At 37.9% G+C, this 25,109-nt stretch overlaps 1 pseudogene; it reads right to left on the bottom strand.

Annotated features, from left to right (window-relative positions):
* Positions 1-5,493: 5,493 nt before the first annotated feature.
* LOC102835725 lies at positions 5,494-20,327 on the bottom strand (annotated as a pseudogene).
* Positions 20,328-25,109: the final 4,782 nt, after the last annotated feature.

Genomic DNA, 25,109 nt, shown 5'->3' with positions numbered 1-25,109 from the left:
TATACAGAGTTGCTTTGAGTCGAAATTGACTCAAAGGCACTCAACAACAACAACTAAATATGTATATATGTATACATACATATGCATATATGTATGTAGTCCTAGTGTGACATTGAAGGCTACAGGATAAGCACAGGGCTGCAAGGTCAGTTTGAACTGCAAGTTAGGTGGTTCAAACTCACCAGCCACTCCTCAGAAACCCTATACAGGATCACTATGAGTCAGAACCAACTCAACAGTCCTTAACAGCAACATCTGTCTGTCTATCTCTATCTATCTATCTACCTACCTACCTATCTATCTATCTGAAGAGAGCACTCCTGTGTGGCACTATAGGATCAGCACTGGACTGTAAATCACAAGGTCAGCAGTTCAAGCCCATCAGCTACTTTTCAGACCCTATACAGGGTCACTATGAATCAGAACCTACTCAATGGCACTAACAACAACAACAACATAAAGAAAAGTTTATATCAAGTAAATGATTCACACAGTTGTAGAGGTGGAAGATTCCCAAGTCCATGGGTCAGATGAACCAAGATCAACAGGTCAGATGGCAGGCAGGAAGGTCGTGCAGGTAAGATGACAGACTGCTAACAACTCCCTGGACTGGCAGCCAATAAAGAAGGCCACTGGCTCAAGTCCAAACAGTCAGGGTGAGATATTGAGCCAGCAAAGAACAAGCAAGCTTTCCCAAGTTTTCAAAATATTATAAGTTGGTCACACCCCCAGGGTAGCTGTTTATAGCACCTAGTCATAGAGTTGTCGAATTGATACCTGCATACATCACTTTAAACTATACATAATCTCTAAATACATTTATAAAGCCATACTTGTATGATACAACTAACACATGTACAAACAAAAATGCACTAACCCCATTTGCATCTTATATTTCATAAGTGAGCAATAAAAAAAAAAATTGATGCACACCATTGCAGATATGTAATATGGCTATAACAGAAATTGATCACGTGGATGGATTTAACAACCAGAGATTCATTTTCTCAATTTTTAGGAGGCTAGAAGTTCAACTACATAGTGCCATCTCTATGAGAGTCTTTCTCTTTGCAGACTCTGGGATAGGTCCATGTATCTTTTCAGTATGTGCAGGCCCAGTATTCCTTTTGATTTCCATACATTTTGGCATCAATCTTCCCCTGGGTCTAGGAGATTCAAGTACAGGGACCCCAGGTCCAAAGGACACACTGTACTCAAGGCTCTCATATCTTGCTGGTAGTAGGTCCTTATTTTTCTACTCGTCTCTTTCATTGTATATTTCAAAAGAGATTGACTCAGGATATAATCTAATCCTGTAGCTTTTATTGTCCATCATAGAAGTGATGTTTTACAGTGCATAGGATAATTATATTAGATCAGTGCTAATCATATCAGATCATGTTGTTGTTGTTGTCAGGTGCCATTGAGTCAGAACAGACTCATAGTGACCTTATGCACAGCAGAATGAAACAATGTCAGATCCTGGACCAACCTCACTACCGCTGCCACACTTGAATCCATCAATGATGCCACCTGGCCAATCCATCTAATTGGGGGATCGTCCTCTTTTTTACTGACTAAGCATGATATCCTTCTCCAGCGACTGTTCCCTCCTGATAATATGTCCAAAGTATGAGATACGAAACTTACCCATTCTGGCCTCCAAGGAGCACTCTGGCTGCATTTCTTCCAAAACAGATCTATTGGTTCTTTTGGCAGTCCATGGCACTTTTAGTATTCTCCTCCAACACCACAACTCAAAGGCATCAATTCTTTTAGGATCTTCCTTATTCACTGTCCAACTTTTGCATCTATATGAGGTTATTGAAAATAACATGGCTTGGGTCAGGCACACCTTAGTCCTCAAGCTGACATCTCTACTCTTCAATACTTTAAAAAGTTCCTGTGTAGCAGATTTGCCCAATGCAATACGTCTCTTGACTGTTGCTTCCATGAGTGTTGATAGTTGATCCAAGAAGAATGAAGTCCTTGACAACTTCAATCTTTTCTCCATTGATAAGAATGTTGTTTATTGGTAAAGTGGTGAGGATTTTTGTTTTCTTGACATTGATATGTACACCATACCAAAGGCTGTGCTCTTTGATCTTCATCAGTAAATGTTTCAAGTCCTCTTCACTTTCAGCGAGCAAGGTTGTATCATCTGCATATCGCAGGTTGTTAATGAGTCTTCCTCCAATCCTGATGCCACGTTTTCTTCATAGAACCCAGCTTCTCGTATTATTTGCTCAGCATACAAGTTGAATAAGTATGGTGAAAGAATACAACCTTATCGTACACCTTTCCCAATTTTAAAACATCCAGTGTTCCCATGCTCTGTTTGAACAACTACTTCTTGGTCCAGGTACAGATTCCTCAGAAGTACAATTAAGTGTTCTGGAATACGCATACTTCTCAATGTTGTCCATAGCTTGTCATGATCCACACAATCGAAAGCCTTTGCATAGTCAATAAAGCACAGGTAAACATCTTTCTGATTGCATGGGGTAATTGCATTATATATCTTCATGGGGGATTGTTGTTGCTGTTGTTAAGTGCTTTCGAGTCAGTTCCGACTCACAGTGAAAACTCATAGGAAAACCTGTATTAGATTTCTGAAAAGTGGCTGGTGGATTTGAACCACCAACCTTGAAGTTCAAAGCAACCTTTCAGCCAATGTGCTTGTCCTATAACACCACATCAGGGATCCTGGGGAATTAATACCTCTTACTTGCTGAACCACTTAGAATCCAAGCTCAGCCAAGTTGACAAAAACTTCAATTATTACACAAACATACAAGAAAAAAAATACTCATAACAATTATAGTTCTCATTTCTGCAATTGATCACATGACCATAGCTGGTATTTAAAACTATCTAATTCCACCATCCATTTCATATATCTTTTGCCCTTGACAAGCATTTCACTTGGTTGTGGATCTTCTTCTGTTAGGGTGATAGAAACCTTCATCCTTGAAGGAACTGGGTCATTAATTGTTGTTAAATGCCATAGAGTCGGTTCCAACCCATCATGACTCAATGTAGGGTTTCCGAGGAAGGACTGGTGAGCTTGAACCTCTGACTTTGTGGTTCAAACCAACTTTGCAATCCAGCGAATTAATTCACAGCATCACACCAAGACTCTGGGTCATTAGTAGTTGTATGAAAAGTGAGTTGCTATAGTTTGCCATTGACTTTACTCAAAAAACATGGTAATACTAAGAGATTTTCTAAGAAATCTCTTGGATTCTACACATATTCTTCTTTTCCTCCATTATGTAATGTCAATCCAATTTTTCCTTGGTAACAGGATAAATTGTAGAACCCATTCTTAAATTCTAGTCCAATGGAATCAGTGTTGCATCTCCAGGTGGGTGCATTTCTCTCTTTGGAACTAAAACATCCAGACATGTAAAGCATAGAGTCACAGGGGCAGGAAGCAATATTTTTTAGTGTGGGTCATTAGGAGCAATTGTGAGTGGTTCCATGTCCATTTCTTCCCCTTGGTTCCTGGATCCATGAATCCTGGCTATTCAAGAAACAACACCATAGACTGGATACTGGTTTATTGCATATACAGCTTCCTGGGTAACATTACCCCAGCCCTACAAGATACTACCACATAGCTGGCACTGTAATTGGATTTTCAAAAGGCCATTTCATCATTAAATCAAGCCAGCTCCTTGAGGATAATGAGGAATGTGGCAAAATCAATGAATTCCATAAATATGGACCCATTGCCTCACTCCATTTGCTGTGATGTGATTCCCTTGATCAAAGGTGATGATATGTGTGATACCATGAGAGGGAATAAGGCATTTTGTAAGTCCATGGATACCCTTTCCATAATGAAAGTGGTAAGATATAATCAACCCACCACCAGGTTACTGGCTGACCTCCCAGAGGAATGGTCCTATATTGTGGACTCACGTTCTGTTGGCATATTGGACACTCAGTAGTGGCTATACCTAAGTCAGCCATGGTGAGTGGAATCCCATGAATAACCTTCAGCCCCTCCACCATGGCCACTGTAAACATGAACATATTGGAATATGACAGGAGTGGCTGGAGAAAAAGGGTGATTATTTTCCCACAGAATTTTTCAACCTATTCACTTGATTGTTAAAATCCTACTCTGCTGAGATAACTCTTTGGTGAGCAGTCACAGGAGACGTAAATATCTTTACTTTTTTAACCCAGTCAGAGAGGTCTATTCAACTCTTTCCCACACCTCCCCGTCAACAATTTTCTAATCATGTTCTCTAAGTTCCTGACTATGCAGCCAAACACATGAATCAGTATGCAGTCCTACATTGCCCATTTCTCCTTCCAAGTAAAAGGAGCACCACTTGAAGTTCTACCCATTGAGAGGATTTCCCTCACAACTGTCCTCAGGAAAGCCCCAGAAAGGAGCTATAGTGATGCTGCTGTACACTTTTGAGTGGTGCCTTCATATTGTACAGAACCATCTGTAAACCAAACATAACTTATCATAAAGAACTTAGTTAACTTATCATAAAGAACTCCCCATGGGGCCATAGGTATAGACTGAGAGAGAGAGAAGGTAATGTGATAGGAGTAGAGACCATGTACATTTAGACAAGTTCCCCATGCAACTTACTTGTGCCTTCAAATCCTGCTCAAGCCTCATGGTCTCATAAATACCATTTCCCTTTAATGATGGAGTGCTGCTGTACACATCAAACTTTATGACCTTCTGGATCAGAAAATACCCAGTTCTTAATGGATAACTTAGATTGCATGATGACATGGTGGCTTATGGTGAAGTGTTCAGTCTCTATTCAAGCCCTGTAACAAGCAAAAGCTGTTTCTCCAAAGGAAAGTAGTTATTAGGTAATGATGACAGGGTTTGCTTTAGAATCATTAGGGTCTCTGCTGTGATTCAGCAACAGGGACTTGCAGATTCAAAACTGCAACTGTAGCTGGCACTGACACCTCAGGTACCATTGGATCAGCTGGATCAAGTGATTCAAGTGGCAGAGTGGATTTCACAGCAGCCTGAACCTGTTTCAGAGTCATCTCTTGTTCAGGGTGCCATTCAGAACTAGTAACTTTTCAAATCACTTGATAAATAGGCCAGTGTAGCACATCCAAATGAGGGATCTGTTGCCTTCAAAACCTAAAGAGGCCCCACCAACTTTTTCAGTTGTGGGAGGGGCCTGATGCAACAACTTATACTTGACTTTAGTAGGAATATCTTGACATACTCCATACCACTAGACCTCTAAAAATTTTGCTGAAGTGGAAGGCACCTGCCTTTTTTTGTTGGTTAATTTCCTACCCTCTAGCACAGAGATGTTTCATCAATAATCCTAGAATCATTGATACTTCCTCCTTAGGTCCAATTACATAATGTCAACGATGGACCAGTGTGATATCTTGTGGTAGGGAAAGGTGCTAAAGTTCCCAGCAAACTAAATTATGACACAATGCTGGAGATATGATGTACCTGGTAGATAGGACAATGAAGGTTTGTCAACTGAAGGCAAACTGCTGCTGGTGATCCTCTGAGACCAGAACTGAGAAGGTATTTGCCAGATGAATAGCTGCATAACAGACACCAGGAGATGCATTAATTTGCTCAAGCAAAGAAACCACATCTGGAACAACAGTTGCAATCGGGTTCACCACCTGGTTAAGTTTGCCATAATCCACTGTCATTCTCCAAGACCCATCTGTTTTTTGCATATGTCAGCCAGGCAAGTAAAGTAGGGATGGGGTGAGAATGACAACCCTTGCATTTCAAATCCTTGATGGTGGCACTAAATTTCTGCAATCTCTCCAGGAATGTGGTTTACTTTTAATTTACTATTTTCCCAAATAGAGGCAATTCTAATGGCTTCCACTTTTGCTACCATAATAGCACTTATTCCACATTTCAGGGATCCAATGTTGGGCAACTGCCAGTTTTTGAGTATTTCTATTCTGAGTAAGCATTCTAAAACTGGGGAAATCGCTGTGAATTTAGAGACCCACAATACCCACTGTCTGACTGGCTTTTGCTAACACTCCACTAATAACTTGACCTTTATTTGGCTCCACTCTCGCTGGTGGGTGAAGGTGATATTTTGGGTCTTCTGGAATTAGAGTTAAGTCAGAGTTAATGTCCAGTACTACCTGAAACTTCTGATTATTTCCTTTTCCCCAATGAACAATCATGCTTTTAAAAGATCATAGATCCCACTGGGGAAGGTTGGGAGGAAGACTAGCAGTCTAAAATTTTGGCATTGTTGTTATGCGTTGTCAAGTTGGCTCCAACTTACAGTGACAATGAAACACTGCGTGATCCTGCACCATTCTCACATTTGTTGTTGAACTTGAGCCCATTTTTGCTGCCACTGTGCCAGTCTCTCTTGTTGGGGATCATCCTCTTTTTTGCTGACCCTTGACTTTACATTGAATGAAAAATCTGTGCTTAGTAGGCCCATGGCTGTAAATTCAGACTGATGCAACCTTTATATTCTTTGCACCATTCTCACCCAACACCCTTAATAGCTATTCCCACAAATATTCCCCAGGTGTCTGTTTTTTTTGTTTTTTGTTTTTTTTTTTTTTCAGAAAAATCAAGCAGTTCTTTTAGAGTATAGCATATCTCTTCCTATGCCACCATTTGTACTTCACCTTTTGGAGCCCACTCTAAGTATAGTCTAGTTATAGGTCCAGAAGCAATAAGAGATAGTGATCGTGTTTACTGAGAATATTCATCAGTGTTCTATAAGGCACCTGCTCAGGTGATGCCTAGGTAATGTCCCAATCATTTTTTCCCAGGTGCTGTCACAGCATACCTTGGTTAATCTCATTACCAGAGGTGAAGAGAGCTCTGTTGGCAAAGATGATTGAATGGAATTTAGGTACTCTATGTATCCAGCTTCTTAATTATCCGCCCATATGGGAACTCTGGTAGTGTAGTGGTTACGAATCGGGCTGCGGCAAGGTCAACAGTTCGAAACTACCAGCTGCTCTGCTGGAGAAAGATGAGGCGCTCTGCTCCCATAAAAATTAACAGCCTCGGAAACCCTGTGGAGGGTCGCTATGAGTTGGAACCGACTCCACAGCACATAACAACAACAACAATGGCCCCATCTCAAGTTTCAGGATCCCATGTCTTCCCAATCAATATTCCCATTTTACTATCAGACACCATTCAAGGTTGGGAATTTGGCTAGCATTGCAATTCAGCCACTCTTACAATAAAACTCTGAGTTTAGTGTTTTGTGATATTTGCTCTGCTACTGCAAGAAATAAGCCTTTCTTTCAGGACACAAGTCGGAACTCTGAAGTCTTTTATGTTACACTTGAGCTATGATTCCTTAGCCCTGAGCTCATCTGTTTCATTTACTACTTACACTATTGTAAGTAGAACCAACCAACCAGCTTCTCTATACCTCTCATCCTGACAAAATTACAGAAAAGTATCATACACATGATCACACAGGGTCTTGATTCTCTCAAATATGTGATCTATAGTTTTCTGTATTGAAGGGTACATCTAATTTATAATGAGACATCTAATTACTGGTTTTATTATATATTTGAGAAGGAACCTAAATGGTTCATTTACTTAGTATTGATTGCTAGAAAGTTGGCATTCACCAAAGAGGGATAAACCATGCCCCGCTCCCCTCAAATAGCTTATTGTATTGTTATGAAATATAGAGAAATTTATGGGGAAAAATTTACTCCATCTTTCTCCAATACCTCATCTCAGGTTATAACTGTTTGATGTTAATTTATTATCCTTATGTCTTTTTGTCTACCACTCATCGGTAGTTTGCCATACTCTGGTGGCTTGCATGCCACTAATATTTTGAATATCATCAGGGTCAACCAAGTCAAGCAGGTTTCAGGAGAGCTTCCACACTGGAAAGAAGGAGAGGCCTACTACACCTGAATGTAATGTTGGAAGATAAAAACATTATGAATAGCACCTGAATATTCTCAGACATAGTGCCAGAAGATAAACAAGTCGGGTTGGAAGGCACTGAAAATGCGACTGGATAAGAGCAGACTCCTTAAAGTATAGTTGCCCATGATGGCATGAATGAAGTACAGCTTTCAGGGCCTTCATTTGCTGATGGTGCAAAATTTAAATGAGGAGAAACAGCTGTAAACATTTATTAAAAATTGGAAAGTGGAATGTATGAAGTATCAATCTTGGAAAACTGGAATCAGTCAAACATGAAATGGAACACATAAAGATCAATATATTTTTGCAAGAGCAAGCTGACGTGAACTGATATGGGCCATTTTGAATCTGACTATGCCAGTAGCAACAAATTCAAGAGCAATGGTATAACATTCAAAAAGAGCAATTCAAGTTCTATCTTGAAGTGCAGTGCTGTCTGTATTAGGATAAGATACATAGACCTACAAGGAAGACCAGGACTCTTGGAGTGGCGCTGTGGGTTAATGCACTAGACTATAAAGCCAATTTGGGCCACAAGGTCAGTGGTTCAAGCTCACCCACCATTCCATGGAAAACCCTATACAGGGTCACTATGGGTCAGAACCAAATCAGTGCCACTTAACAACAACAACAAGAAAGACCAGTTAAAGGCACTATCATCCAAAATTATGAACCAACCACTAAAGCCAGTGATGATGAAATTGAAGAATTCTACTAACTTCTTTAGACTGAAATTGATCACACATACAATCAAGATATACTGATAATTACTGGTGATAGGAATGCAAAGATTGTAAACAAAGAAGAAGGATCAATAGTTGGAATATGGCCTTCATGATAGAAATTACAATGAGGATCACATGATCAAATTTTGCAAGATCAATGATTTATTCATTGCATATACCTGCTTTAAACATCATAGAAGGAGACTATGCACACATCCTTGGAGACCAGGATGGCCAAACTTCATCTCTCAGACTTCGGACTTATTGTCAGGAGGGACCAGTTGCTGGAGAAGGATATCATGTTTGGTAGGGTGAAGCTTCAGAGAAAAAGATGAAGACCCCAGAGAGATGGGTTGGCAAAGTGGCAGCATCAGTGGGCTCAGGCATGGCAACAATAGTGAGGTTGGCCCAGGGTCGGGCAATGTTTCGTTCTGCTATGCATAAGGTCGCTATAAGTCGGTACTGACTTGATGACACCAAATAACAACAAGCATTGTATTCTTTCTCCATACTTATTCAATTTGTATACTGAGCAAATAATCTAAGAAATTGAATTATATGAAGAAAAAAAGTGTGGCATCAGGATTAGAGGAAGAATCATTAACAGCCTGGAATATGCAATGATATAGCCATCCTTTCTAGAAGGTAGGAGGATGTAAAATCCTGATGAAGATCAAAGACCACAGCCTTCACTATGGATTGCACCTCAATATTAAGAAAGCAAAATCCTCACAAGTGGACTAATAAATAACACCATGGCAATTGGAGAAAAGATTGAAGCTATTAAAGACTTCATTTTGTCTTGATCCACAATTAACACTCCTGAGAGCAGCAGTCAAGAAATCAAATGACGTATTGCACTAGGCAAATCTGCAGCACAAGACCTCTTTAAAATGTTCAAGTGCAAAATATAAATTTGCAGATTAAGATGCACCAGACCATGGTATTTTCAACTGCCTCATATGCATGTGAAAGTCAGATAGTAAATATGGAAGATGGTAGAATTGATGCATTTAAGTTATGGTATTGGAGAAGAATATTAAAAGTACAATGTTAATGTTTTTGTTGCATCATTGAGTTTGTTCTGACTCATAGTGACCCTGTGTAGCAATTCTGAAGAGCGGCTACTAAGCTTGAACTGCCAGCCTTGTGGTTCAAACTGACATTGCAGTCCAACGCATGAAACCACAGTGTCACACCTGGACTACAAACAAATCTTTGTTGGAAGAAGTTCAGCCAGAATGCTTCTTAGAAGCAAGGATGGTGATACTTTGTCTTTCTTACTTCAGACATGTTATCAGGATGGACCAGTCTCTGAAGAAGGACATCAGAGTTGCTTAAGTGGAGGGTAACCAAAAGGGAGGGACCCCAAATGAGATATTGACACAGTGGCAGCAGCAATGGTCTGTAGCATAATAACAGTTGTGAGGATGGCACAGGATTTGGCAGTGTTTCATTCTGAAGTGCATAGGATTGCTATGAGTTGGAACGGACACAATGGCACCTAGTAAAAACAGCAAATGTTTTTCTGCACATATATTTACATACAAATTGGGACAAGGGTGAAGGTGTTGTTTTCTTTTCTTTTTTTTTTTTCACAAACTTTTTTTTTTTAATTTAATTTAATTTTTTAAATGTTTTATTGTGAATTATGTGATAGTTTACATGGGAGAACATTAGTTTTACATTCATTCTATTGTATATCATCTCATTGCCATGGTTACAATCCCCTCCATGCAATCCTTCCCCCGTAACCCCCAGGTCTTCAGCACACAGTTGCTCTCCCTCTCTGGATCTAAAGTCTCCAGCTGCTCCATTACTCCACGTCATCATCTCTGGCTCCATTTCAGGCATCACTGCTTCTCTGGGTAGAGTCCTGCTCTCTGCTCTTCTCCCTTGATGGTCCTAGGGACCTCCGCTCCTAGACTGAAAAGTTAATCACTCTCCTCCTTGCTACCTTTACATTTCCGACCCTCACAATCAGTCCTGATAACAATTATTCACTATTGTATCACAAGAGCCCCGTCTGCCTTTCATTGCATCAGCCCCACCTAGTCAGATTGAATAGTACTCACTGGAGATTCTACCTTCCTCCAGGCCCTCTGGATCTAGGTTCCCTCTTGAAAGCTTGTAAGCCAGTCACTTCTTGCCTTTGGAGCCCCCCACCCCCCATTTTGGGTAGCCAATGTCCAAGTTGCCCATCCCTGTCTACTCTGTGTGTGGAGGGGGTGGGAATGATTCTTGCTGTAAGGACTTGTGGGTGTTGTTTTCTTGTTTGCATTTGTTGTTGTTGTATTTTTAGTTTCTTATAAGAATGTGATTAAGGAGCTCTGGTAGTGTAGTGGTTACGAATTGGGCTGTGAACTGCAAGGTCAGCAGTTCGAAACTACCAGTAGTTCCGCGGGAGAAAGATAAGGCATTCTGCTCCCATAAAGATTTACAGCCTCGGAAACCCTGTGCAGGGTCGGTATGAGTTGGAACCGACTCCATGGCACATAACAACAGCAATAAGAATGTGATTATAAAAATTTAATAGTTTTTTTTTTGCTTTTTTTTTGCTTTGCAGTTAATTTCATTGACTTCCACCAAGTCAAGACATTTAAAATAGGTGTGGTGTTTTCGGATAATGCACTGGACCTCAAGGACAGTGGTTCAAACCCACCAGCTGCTCCTCAGAAACCCTATACAGGGTTGTTGTGAGTTGGAACCAACTCGATGGCACTTAACATTATTTTATTAAACAGGTTGATAGATTGTATGAGTATTATTTCAACTGTTTTTCTAGTTGGTGGCTGTACAGAGTTATCAATTTTGTTTGTGTTTTGTTCACTTCCTATTTACCCTTTGGAGGGATAGAATCCTTCCTTAGGTTTAAGGGAAGGATCAGTAACAGTTTATTAAGAATATACATCCACAGCTTAAGGAAGTGAGGAACCATAATTAACATAGGTGCACACAGGATTTCATTCACATATAGAATGAACAACCAGATGATATGGAAGCAAGAGGAAGAGGTGATCCCTGGTTCCCATAGAAGGATGTAATTGGCATTTTGAATAATTCTGCAGACTGGCAGATAATTGAAACCCTTCTTCAGGCAAAGAAATGAATTACACCTGGTCAATTTGAAGGACACGTGTTTGGCTAGGGAATCTTATTTGCAGGGGTAGATTGGGGAAGGAAGATTGAAAATAGATACTCCTGGCTTTCCCCAGATGTTGAAACATCATCAGGTCTTAATTTTAGGCCTAACATCATGATTTGTTTCACTTTTACAAAACAGCACTACAGTTGAAATCTTTGTGAAATCTTGGCATATATACAAGTAGATATTATATTTTTCCATGGATTTTTGAAATCCCTTCATATGTGTATATGTACTTAAGTTCTGTTGAGTCAGTTCGGAATTGTAGTGACACTGTATAGAGTTTCTGAGGAGCTGCTGGTGAGTTTGAACCACCAAACTTGCAGTTCAAACGGATCATGTGTTCTAGTACATTATCCCACAGCACACACAAGGACTCCGATGTGTATACTGATATATATATATCAGTATATAAGGAAGCATGGTACTATAAAGGATTATGAGCTCAGATGCTAACTGTAAAGTCAGTAGTTCTAATGTACCAGCTGCTCCTCGAAAGAGTTGAGGCTTTCTGCTCCCATAAAGATTTAGTCTTTTAAATCCTATACAGGGTTGCTGTGAGTCCGAACCAACATGGTGGTACCACCATCATCAATATACACACATATTTCTAATATGATTGTGCCTATTCTACATCCAATAAAAAGGTTTTTATTCCTATTCCTACAACATTGTGAGATTTGAAGTTTCTTTGTATTTTTGTTAATCTTATGGCTAAAAAATCATATTTTATTATGACAATTTACATTTATCAACCTGTATTGAAATTGAGAATTTTTATGTGCTCATGTAAGGCCTATTTTTTATGAAAGGCTTTTAAAAATATTTGTATAAGTTAATTCAGAATGGGAATCAAGACAATGGAAATGGTGTTCATATTAAAAAGAACATAAAGATACATCTGAATGCATAAGTATTTCAAATGTCATTTTAGTCCTTATTAGTATTATCATGGAAAAATGAGAATCATTAGAATTTTGGGTTTCCGTTTTTGATTTGCTTTCTTGTCTCTGTGTTGATAATTTGTTAGAACAGGATTTGTAGCCTGAAACTTCCCTTATTAACCATATAACATTGTGTAAATCTCTTTGCTTTCAGCATCAATTTTCAGAACAATAAAAAACAAGAGATTAAAAATCTACTTCAGAATGTTGAACTATGCCAGGCTCTGAATATGATGTACACATATATCGATATAGTCCAGATGGAAGTTTTCTAAACATATTAATTTTAATTTGATAATGATGCCTTGCATTTATGGAAATCTACTTCATCATTTGCACAACTTTTTTGACATCCACCATTTTTTGCCTTATATTCATTTTGTTCTGGAGCCCTGTTGCATTTCTATAAGATAAACACTGGCCCACCAGGTTGGCAGTTGAAACCCATCAGCCACTCCTCTGAAATCCTATGAGTCAGAACTGACTTGATGACACTTAACAACAACAACATTATATTCTACGGGAAAAAGACCCTAAATTCAGCTATATCTTATAGATACCCCTCTATTTTTTCAAACTTTAGTTGTGAATAGAGTGAAAGTTTACAGAGCAGATCATCAGTTTTACATTAATCAGATCATATACTTTGCTTCATTACAACAATTGTGATTCCCTCCATGACCAACAGTTAGTAGTATTTACCTCTCTGTTCACTTAAACTATTGCATTCTCCCTGTGTCTCCTGCTGTCTTCATCTTTCCTTTGCTAACTTCCTGCCCTGTCACCCATATTAACATGTGTCTATCCTCTAGCCTGTGAATAATTTTCCCTCACTACTTCTCCCCTCCCCCTATAACCATAATAGATTTCTTGTTTCATTAAGAAATATTTTTCTTAGTTTTTAACAACATTGGTCTCATATAATAGTTGTTCTTGCAATTCACTAATTTTACTCAGCATAATGTCCTCCAGGTTCATCCATGGTGTGAAGTCTTTTGTCAATTCATTGTTATTCTTTAGCATTGCATAGTATTCCATTGTGTGTATGTATCAAAGTTTGTTTATCCGTGTTTCTATTGATGGGCATTTATGCTGTCTCCATCTTCTTTTTTTGCCTCTTATAAAACAGCTTATTTAAGGATCCTGTTATCCTATCCATTCTGCTGTCTCTTGACTAGTGCATTGAATCTATCTATATTCAGTGTAATTATCGATAGATGTTAATTGATTGCTGCTATTTTGCTGTGTGTGTGTTTTTGTTTTTTTAGGGTTTTTTTGTGTATGTGGTACTGCTGGTTTCTTTGTTCCACATAACTTTCTGTGCTGAGTTCACTTTAGTTGTGGTTTTCCTTTTCCTTTTCATTTCTGTTGTGTTAATGTTTACTAACTCTTATTGATTTTCCTTTATTTTTACTTTTGATGTGCTGGTATATTAATTTTCTTTGAGGTTTCCCTGTAATTTATTACAGGGAAATATTTTTGTTTTCTGTTGATGGGCAGTTAGGCATTTAAATTTATTTAAAAATAAATTAAAATTTTATTAATTTTTCCCCCTATTTCAAGCAGACTTTTATTGTGCAATTTATTTGATTTCCTTGTCTTTTGGGAGTTCTGTATCTACACCATTCCCTCTTTTAGCTTTGTAGTTAACGTAGTAAAGACAAATACAAATCATCTGGATGAGGGAGGTAATCAGTATGAAGCCATAATGGTGTTCAAAGGATTCAATCATATGACTAATTATATAAAACATGAAAGACAAAGAAAATTTTCATAAAATTGGTGAGAGATCAATTTATCACTATGACAAGCAAGACTATAGAGTAGGAAATGGGCCAAGATTGGCATAAATATATTATCAGATAAGAGAAGTTTATAGGATGGTTTGGGGGGCCCTCTGACCACATTGGTCAAAATATGACTCATGGTCATATGGCCCTGTTAATAAAATTTTGATTAACAACATGCCCAGACAAATCCTTGAGGGACAGGCTGTGCTTTCCTAGGCTGGCTAGGGGAGTCACAGTAATCCACGTTCAAACATACTCTACCTGAGGACAAAGCATTTTACACTGCCATCTAATGAATGGTCAGAAATAATTTTGTGGAAGCTAAATGTATATTAGGACTTTGAATAAAGTGGGTTCCCACTGTAAAAACATAGCCTTCTGCAAATTGAATGCTTAGAATATAAAATCTAATACAATAATAAAGTTGGGAGATAAGTAGGTATTTAATAAAGGAATAAATTGAGATTTAGTGAAGTAAAATAACTTGACTAAACCCATGCCTCAAGGATGTAGTAGATGAGGTCATTTGATTTTGGATCTAGTTTTTCATATTGACTCAGTATGAGTCTGAACCAACTTTAGGTCTGTATACTGATAATTTGGTTACTGAATTTTTTAACAATAAAGGAAAAGAAGTCACCAGTTGCTCCTTGGAAATCCTATACAGAGTCACAATGGGTCAGAACTGACTCGATTGCATTTAACAACAACATAAAATTCAACGCAAGAATTCCTATGAATTAAAATTAATTTATAGAGACTTTAATGTTACAAGAAAAAGAAAACATCAAGGGTTAATTATTACATTGCTGCCTCCGTCTGAATATTTACTTAAGAATATCTGGTAATGTTGGAAATGAAGACCTAGAAGATATAGATATCTTTCCCAGTACACTGAGAAAGAGATCATTCCAATTTTAACATGAAGTGACTACAAGAATGCTGGTCAGAACAAGTCTCAAGATCTGAAATCCAACCCAGATTCACCCATTTATCTTGTTCTGGATACTTTTTTCTCATTTCTCTAGTTTATCATAACCTATTTTTTACCACTTGTCTGGGGTAAAATCTGATAAACACATTCACAGGAAGGTGCTAGGAATGGTAAAACTATCCCCTCCTCTGAGTGTTTTTTTTTTTTTTTCCCATATTTTATTATGAATTATATGATGTTTTACATAGGAGAACTTCAGTGTTACATTCATTCCACCATACATCTTTTCATTGCCATGAGTGTTTTAAAGAACTCTGGTAGCATAGTGGTCACAAGTGGGCTACTAACCTCAAGGCTAGTTCAAAACTACCAACTGTTCTAAGGGAGATAGATGAGGGTTTTAGTTTCCGTAAAGACTTACAGCCTCAAAAACCATATGCAGGGTCACTATGAGTCAGAACTGACTCCATGGCACCACCACCACCCCATGATTGTTTGTGGAGTCCTGGTGTGGTGCTGTGGGATAAAGCAATGGCCCTGCAAGGTTGTTTTGAACCACAAAGTCAAGCAATTCAAACTCCTTAACAGCTCATTGCAAATCCTATCTACAGTCAATGAGTCTGAACCAACTCTATGAAACTTAAGGACAACAACATGAATGTTTATACTTTGACAGAGTGCAATACCTTAAGCAAGGATCAAAATTAAAATGCCGCAGGATCAGATGAACTACAAGCAAGAGTCTAGCTGGACATAGCTACTGCTCTTTCACTCTGTTTTGAAATAAAAGTCTCTTGATTTTTTTCCCCTTACTTTTTTTGAAATAAAAGTCTCTTGATTTTTTTCCCCTTACTTTTTTTTTTTTTTTCTTAAATGTTTTATTGTGAATTATGTGATAGTTTACATGGGACAACATTAGTTTTATATTCCCTCACTTTTCATAGAGACATCACATGCCCAGATACATGATCTTTTATTTTAAGATAAACAAGAAATATACAACATGATGATGGGTCACCTGATTTTCAGCCCAGGTGTTTAAGACTATAATGGAACATTCAATTTGACTTGGCTCTAGCTGATTGTTGCCAAAGTAGAATGCAAGCCCAGGTAACAAAATCTGATATTTTTATAAGAGAAATAAAATGTTCATATATTTTTAACATAAATTAGTCAGTTTTCATGCTTTGGCTCAAATGTTTAAATCACTAGCTCTGCAAAATGAGGCAAATACCTACAAGTCAACTAGACCCCAAATAGAGTCCATAAGCTTACATTTAATAATCTCTGTTTTACTCTTAGTAAATGACATTATTATAGAACTTTAGATGTAAATAACAAGATTTAAAGTCATAATAGCAGAACTTCCCAGGAAAACTGCTTGTTCCTAGCCTTTGGGTAAATTTGAAAAGGGTACTGAGGCAGGAAGACAAGGGATTCAGGAATCAGGATTAAACAGAGACTACTTAAGCCTCAAGGTCAACAGTTCGAAACTACCAGATTTTCCGCGGGAAAAGATGACGCTTTCTGCTCCCGTAAAGATTTACAGCCTCGGAAACCCTGTACAGGGTCGCTATGAGTCCCTGTACGCAACGTGGAACCAACTCCACGGCATATAACAACAACAACAGCTCTAAGGTCGGAGTTCTGGTTTGGCGCTGTGGGTTAATGCAACAGACTGCAAAGCCATTTGAACAGCAAGATCGGCAGTTCAAGCTCACCAGTCCCTCCTCGGAAACTCTATACAAGGTCGCTATGCGTTGAAATCAACTAGACAGCACTTCACAACAACAAACATTAACTCTAAGGTCGCTATGAGTCGGTACTGACTCAATGGCACCTAACAACAATAGCAACAACAACAACAAGTCACTTACTACAGTATTATGATGAAAACCTTGAGGAATGTTGAGGACTGCATCCCTCTTTACTGGAGTCCCTGTAAGGATGTATAGTGCCCTAAGCACTCCTATCCCAGGATGAGTAAGATTAGAATGTTTTGCCAGCCTATTAAACTTCCTTGAAGTTGTCTCCCAGGAGTGACGAACTATACACCAATTCTTGGAGCACACACAGTATGTCTAGCCCTGGCCAATGCATGGCCTCCAGTAAGGTAGCTATGTACCTTGGGTCCAGCCTGGAATTCAAACTGCAGCCCAAAGACAGAGCGCAGGCATGCCACCCCATTTATCCTGCCAGTCTCTCCCAAACACCTTCATTGTCAACTCTATCTTGGACAGAACCAACTCCACATTTTGAACCTTACTGCATACTTTCCTCTTATCATGCCCTGACACTTCCTCATCCTTTCTTGTAAAAACCATAAATAAAATATAAGAATCTTTTCCTCCCAAGAATCCTTTAATACCCCAGCCAGACAAAGGCTAAAGGAAGCAGGAGTTAGCATGGTCTAGAACCCTCCTCTTCTCTTCTCGCCCTATCTTTTCCTCTCAATAAATCCTCAAGGAACTTAACTGGCTCATTCTAAAGATTAGCAATCCTGGAAACTAATTCTTGAGATACTCCAACTTGCACAGTAGGACCCTGACTCTTCCAGCAAAGAGCTTAAAATTTTAACTCTTCTTGATGCTCCGGTCTCCTATGCATACCTGTAGACAACTTCAATGAGCTGACCATGAATCTTTCAGATATTAAAAAATTAAATAAATAAAGATGGAGTTTTGAACAATCATAGATTCATGAGCGGTATTACCAAATTATGCTATTGAATTTTAAATTAGGTCATATGATTTCAACAGATGTCCTTACTTTAGTTTAGCTATGCTTTCTTATATGCTAACTATGTGTTCTCCACTGTCTTTTTAAATAAAAATAGGATATATATTGAGTTAAATCTTTTCATCTTAGTCTGGGAATATGTGCATACAGTGTATCTGTGTGTGAGTGTGTGTATGTGGACTGGAGTGTGTGTGAGTTTGCATGCATAACATTACTTCTTCCCTTTAGATTGCTGAGTGATTTCCCACTTGCCAACAGCTCTTCACATTATATGAATCTGAACTACTCACATTGTGAAATCCTTTTCATCCCTACAGCTTATAGAGTAATTGCCTGCCAGTATCCTTTTTTGTAATTTACTTTTAACCATAAAGGAAAGTCTTATTTTAATTCTCTTGAATGCCAACTCATTCACTATTGAAGGTATTATTTCAGTGTGCTGTATAATTTCACTCAAAGCAAAAAGGAAACGTAGCCTGTCAGCAACAAATGGCCCATTCTCAACCTTGATTTAAGGGGCTCTACTGCTCAGATCATCCCATATCTATAAAGAAGTATTTGGAACACTTGCTCAGCATAAGGTGCTTAGTCATCAATACTAAGTTCATGATTTAGCTGGGGAGCTTGTACGTTGGGAGTCATACTGGGAAAGCAAAGAACAGTTGAATAAGAATCAGGAGGTTGCTGAAGTTCTGGCTTCACCAGGTTCCAACTTTTCTGTGTAGCTCTTCATCTATCATCTATTTATTTATCATTTAATTATTCCTCTCTAAGAAGGTTCTATGTCAGGTTTTTTAAACATAGTGATGAATAAAGCAGGGTGGATAACTGATTAAACAGATATTGTATAAGAAATTGCCAAAATAAATATTTGTTATGATAAAAGAAATATACTGTATTTTGTTAAGTGCAGGCTAAGCTGCTATGATAAGGTTTTTAAATACACTGATAAATCATATATAAATATCTGGAAGGTGTGCCAAGGCTTTGTAGGATAAGCACTGAACTGCTAACTACAAGATTAATGGTTTGAGCCCACCAGCCACAGACTGGGAGAAAGATGAGACTTTCTGCTCCCATAAAGATTTAGAGCCTCAGAAGCTTATACATGAGTTGAAACCTACTGATGGCATTTAAAAACAACAAAAATGTCTGGAATTAAGAAGTTTAGGGCTGAAGGGGCATTCTGTGGCTTCAATTTCTGAGTCCTTGGTGGCTACTTTTGGTTCCCATTATCTTGCCACCAGAGGTAATGAGGAGAAGACCCAGAGTATGTATCCATATTTTATGTCAAGAAAACCACCTGGGAGCAGTATACACCAATTCTGATCACAGCCCTTTAGATGAAACTTAACTACTATGCCACATGAGACATAATGGAGGCTGGAAAATGTAGTCCTCAGCAGGACTGACATGTGCCTAGATAAAACTTGAGTGTTCTACTAATAAAAATGATATCCATTAATAATGAATATTAGTGGAAAAACAGTCTCTACTCTGAAGCATAATGGGAATATCTCCAGTAGGTGGTTGGGGAGATATACTTAAATGAAAGGAAAATCTTTATTCTACTTTAAAGAAGTGACATTAAACCTAAGATAAAAATAATGCTTAATGGAGTCCTGAAGTGGTGCTGTAGAATAAGCACTGGACTGTTAACTGTCAAGTAAATAGTTCAAACTCACCAGCACTCCCTGGAAACTGTTTATGCAGGAGCTCAGCTCCAAGAAGATTCACTTTGGATTCAGAGAGACTGAAATAACTACACGGGGCATCACAAAGAGGATTCATGCCACTTTATTGTCTCCAGTGGTAACCAGTAGGACAAGCCTGTCTCGACAGCACATCTTGAAGAGAATCTGCGCGCGCGCACACACATCTAGTCCTGCCCAGCAGATAGAGACAGCAGAAATAGCAGAACAAAGAAGGCAGGCTGACAACTGTTACATACCTGACTTCTGTAAGTGAGTTCCACAATGCAGGTGGTTCCCAAGGCCGACGGAATAAAGCCATACACAAGGCCAAGTACAAGCCCTTGGTAAATGACTATGTCCTAAAGAGACTAGTACAGGGGCATGAAGAGGCAGATGTCCTGGTACCTCAGGCACGGCTCCAAGAGCATACATGCTTCTATGACAGAAACCCTACATAGGATTGCTATGAGTCAAAACCAACTCAAAGCACCTAACATTAACAACAGCAATGATTAGAGACTAAACTGGTTGAGCGTTTATGAAAAGAGAAACTGTCTATGAAAAATATATTGATAAAAAGGAAAGACTTCATAATTAAGGAACAGAGAAAGTTAAGATTGTCATGTGACTATTTTGCCAGTGAAAGAATGGTAAAAAGCTTTGGTCTTCATCCTAGGAACTACAGGGAGCATTAAATAATTTACACTAGAGTAAACAGTAAACCATCCTTACAGTTTCATTTATAAAGAGTTGTTCTTTGAATACATTGTGGAAAATCAATGGGAGAAGCCTAAGTGGAGCCAGGAAGAGCAGTCAAGTGGCTGTTGGAGTAAGCAAGAAGAATGCTGGTGGCTAGGCAATGGTACTATTCCTAGAAATGCATCTAAATGGACATAGGAAATATGAGGTATAAGAGACAGGGCTCAGTGAAGATTGGATGTTGGTTCACAGGGATAGAAAGGAGTAAAGGATGATATCCAGGCTCATTTCTTGAATAACCAGACTCACCCACTCCGTTAAGTCAATTCCAATTCATGATGAACCTAAATAGGGTTTCCATGACTATAAATCTTTACTGGAACAGAAAGTTGAACCTTTCTTCCATGAAACAGCTAGTGGTTTTGAACTGATGACCTTGAGGTTAGCAGCCCAAGCAGAGGACATTAAATAAATTAGGGGAAAAAATTAGAAGTGAAGCAACTTTAATGGCAGGAGATGGTAGAAAAAGATTTCATTTCTAAATTATTAACTTTGAGGTACTTTGAAATATTTAAGTAGCTATTTCAGAAGGAATTTGAGAAGATCTGTCAGGACTTAACGATATAGTTCTGGATATTTAATGTAGATCTGAAGACATGAGATTGGATGAAATTCAGTTCTGGAGTGACACTGTAGGATGAGCACTAGACCACAAGGTCAGGTTGAACTGTAAGGTCAGTGATTCAAATCCACCAGGTGCTTCTTGGAAATCCTATACAGGATTCCTGTGAGTCGGATTGACTCGATAACACTTAACAGTTCACTATGTCAGAAAAACAGAGAACATAGAACTATCTTTAAGGAGCATTAACATTTAAAGAGATTGCAAAAAGACTGGGAAGGAAAAAGAGTTTAAATGAATAGTAAGATAGGTCATAGTAGTTAACAGTATCAAATGTTACAAGATATAATCCTCAAGTAAAATAAGGATGGATTGGGAACAAGTAGATTCAAGGTAGAAAAAGAACTGAAATATATCCAAGGACTTCAGTTTTAGTTATGAAATAATGCTATTAGTTTAACATTGAGAAAGGAATTTAGGAAATCAATATAGCATCCAGGGGCAATTATTTCAAGAACCGTGACTGTAACGGATGAGAAGTAAATAGGGGAGTAGTAAAAGAGGGTGATTATAAAGAAATTTTTTCTTTGTTTCAATTGGACAGGATTGATTTTGCTTGAATATTTTGAGAATGTTTTCATGGTAAAAGGGTATGTTGAAATTATATAGAACGGTATAATGCAAAGACTTTAACTGGTAAGTTTTTTGTGCTTTCACATATGCTATTTATTTTTTCTTAAATATTGTCATCCTCATTACTATATCTGCTGCTTTCATTTCACATAGCAACACAACAAAAATTGTTCTTGAAAGAGACATAGTATCTCAGAGCTTTCCTAGATGGTTCACTGTTATTAGGTGTCATGGAGTGCATTTCAAATAATGATGGAGCAGAACTGTCATATACAATTGTCTTTGTTGCAATCTTTACTGATGTAAATTACCAGGTAATTCACACACAGAGAAGCTGGTTGGATTCAAACCATAAACCTTTCTGTTAGCAACCAAGTACTTAACCATTTGCATCACTAGGACTCCTTAGATAACACTTTGTTTTATAATAATACTGCACTGAGTGCCAAAGATCCCTGGTAGCATAGTAGATTATGAGCTGGAATACTAACTGCAAGGTCAGTGGTTTGAATGTAGCAGTCACTCCATGGAAGAAAGATTGGGCTTTCTGCTCTCATACAAATGTATAGCTTTGGAAACCCTATACAGAGTTGCTATGATTTGGAACCAATTCGGTAGCACACAACCACCACCATCAATTAATTTGCCACGCACTGCGTAAAACCCTTTCCAAGTACTCTCTCCTTTAATCTTCATGACAAGGAAGTGAGTATTTCTTTTGTTTTGCTTCATTTTAGAGTTCAGAAATTGCTGAAGGTAATACTACGGAGTAAATGGTAGATAAAAGTTGAGCTCAGGCAGTCTGAATACAAAACCTGAATTACCTTAAATGTGTATGGTGGAATAGTAAATTGTTCATTTCTAAGTATTGTGTTTGCATCAGGTTTCATTTTTTCTTTATGGATAGTTTTTACACTTGTAATAGGAAACAACTGCTCCTCAGGTAGAAGAGCATGTGTACTTTGCTTTGGCTATCCTTTAAAAAGATTGAGAATTAAAAACAACAAAAACAATAAACAATAACAATACACCAAGAAAAAGTAAAAGCTCTACCATGATCACACATTTTTACATTAAGGTAAAGATTTTAAAAGAGTTTTGCTAAACATTTTTTCTTGGCTTTTTCTGGCTATGTACAAAAAAAAAAGGTGGATGGTTCTGAATAGGCATTAAATGGAGAAGTCTTCATTATACAGTAATTTAAAAAGTATTGTTACTAGAGATCAAGTTCATACATGCATGGGTTTATTCCAAACAAAATGTTTTTAAACATGTCTCTACTATCAGTGGATTGCTTCACACATATCCTCACAGTAATAGTCTTGTGGTTATGCATGGGGATGCTAACTCAACTGTCAACAGTTAAAATCTATCAGTTGCTTTGCTAGAGAAAGATGAGGCTTTCTGCTTCCATAAAGATTTACTCCCTCAGAAACCCTATACAGGGTCACTATGAATCAGAACTGACATGATGGCACACAACCACTACAACCAGTCTTCTTAGGGTGCCTTCAGAAAAGGTCCAATAAAACATTGGCTTCTAAGAGGATCTGCTGGTGGTGGTGGTACTGGTTATGTGATGTGGAATCAGTTCCAACTCCTAGCGACCCTGTATAGGGTTTCTGAGTCTATAAATCTTTGCAGGAGTGGAAAGCCTCATCTTTCTCCCATGAGCAGCTGGTAGATTCGAACTGCTGACTTTGAAGTTAGCAGCCCAGCTCATAATCCACTTGGCTACCAGAGCTCCTAAGGGAATCTACTGGACCTGTCAAATTAAGGGCAGAGAAGTCAACTCAGATGGTTATGGCAACTAATCCAACTCTTAGGATTCCAAAGAGATAACCTTGATAGATTTTCTAGAAGGAGCCTTATTATGAAGTATTAAGAAAAAAAAAAAAACCGCATTGGTGAGAAAAAGGTTAGGAAAGTTGAATGAAATGTTTGGGTTTTTTTTTTCCCCCCTACATTTTTTGAGAGTAGAGAGGTTTATTCTACAAGAATATTTTGGGAACCCTTACTCTATCCTGTAGTCCTGATCTGTTTCCCTTAGCTTCATTTAATACCTCATATTCAGAGAACATTGAAAAGGAACATGATTTGTGTCCTTGGAGGATGTCCAAACTGGCATGGTGTAAATCAAAGCGTACAGAATACTTTGGAGAAGGATTAGAAAAAGGGAGATGCTACCTTCAGATATTAATAGATGTAGATAGAGGATATGTGGAGAAACAATAGTTTTACATTTTGATTTTAATAAAGGTAATTAGGATTGTGTTGTTGTTAAAATTAAGGATTATTAAATTGAAATATTATGTCTCATATGCAATTGCAATAATTACGATGGCAAATCTTATGAAGACCATAGGGCAACCTTTAAGGGAAATTGAAAGTAAACTTTGACCTGTGTGGCCAGCAAAATCAGGGTAGAGAATTGTTCTTCATTAAAGAGTATTTGGGGTGAATAAGCAGACTGAAAGATGAAGCAGACAGAAAGACACAAAATTCAAACTGCTATACAATAAGCCGAATTTAAAATGTATGTAATAAAGTTACAACAATAATGTTGTCACTCAGTAATGCAGTCTTAAAATGTAGCAAGCCAATTATACTTTCATTTGAAATTTCATGTCCTTATAATAAGGTTTGTTCTTTATTTTAGGGCTTTATTTTAAGTAGAGATGACTTGGCTTTTTATTATCTGCATCCATCTCTAGCTATAGTTAAAAGCTTAGTGTACGTTATGGGGGTTGGGGGTATGCATGCACACAAGCTCATGTATAATCCCTAATAACTCTATTTATGAATACTCTTTGTTTGAACCAACTAGACTAATAACAACCACCTTTTCTTAAAATGACTCCTCCTATTAGGAAAACAAGGTTTAAAAAATAACATATATTAGAATTTTAACTCATATATAATGTCTGCCTCATATAATGATATAACTTACGCCATCTGGTTGTTGTTGTTATTTTTTTTTAAGTGCATTCAGAATAAAGTTTGATTTTCTTTTCTTTTCCCCAAAATGCATTCTCTTGGTTCTTTTGGAGAAGCATGCAATTATGGGTTTGCAACAGAACCAAAATTAGGTTATCAGTAGCATTACAAATTAGAGTGCTAGCTAGAAATCCATGCCATTTGAGATATACATTATTACCTCATGGTCTCTGCATATATTCATTGCAAAGACATTTACATTCTATTCTATCTTCATGATATATTTTAGAGGAAAAAAAATATTTAGAGTTGTTGTTGTTGTT

Source organism: Chrysochloris asiatica, unplaced genomic scaffold (genome assembly GCF_000296735.1).
Source record: "Chrysochloris asiatica unplaced genomic scaffold, ChrAsi1.0 scaffold00002, whole genome shotgun sequence".
NCBI lineage: Eukaryota > Metazoa > Chordata > Mammalia > Afrosoricida > Chrysochloridae > Chrysochloris > Chrysochloris asiatica.
This window is presented reverse-complemented; position numbering and strand designations above follow the sequence as displayed.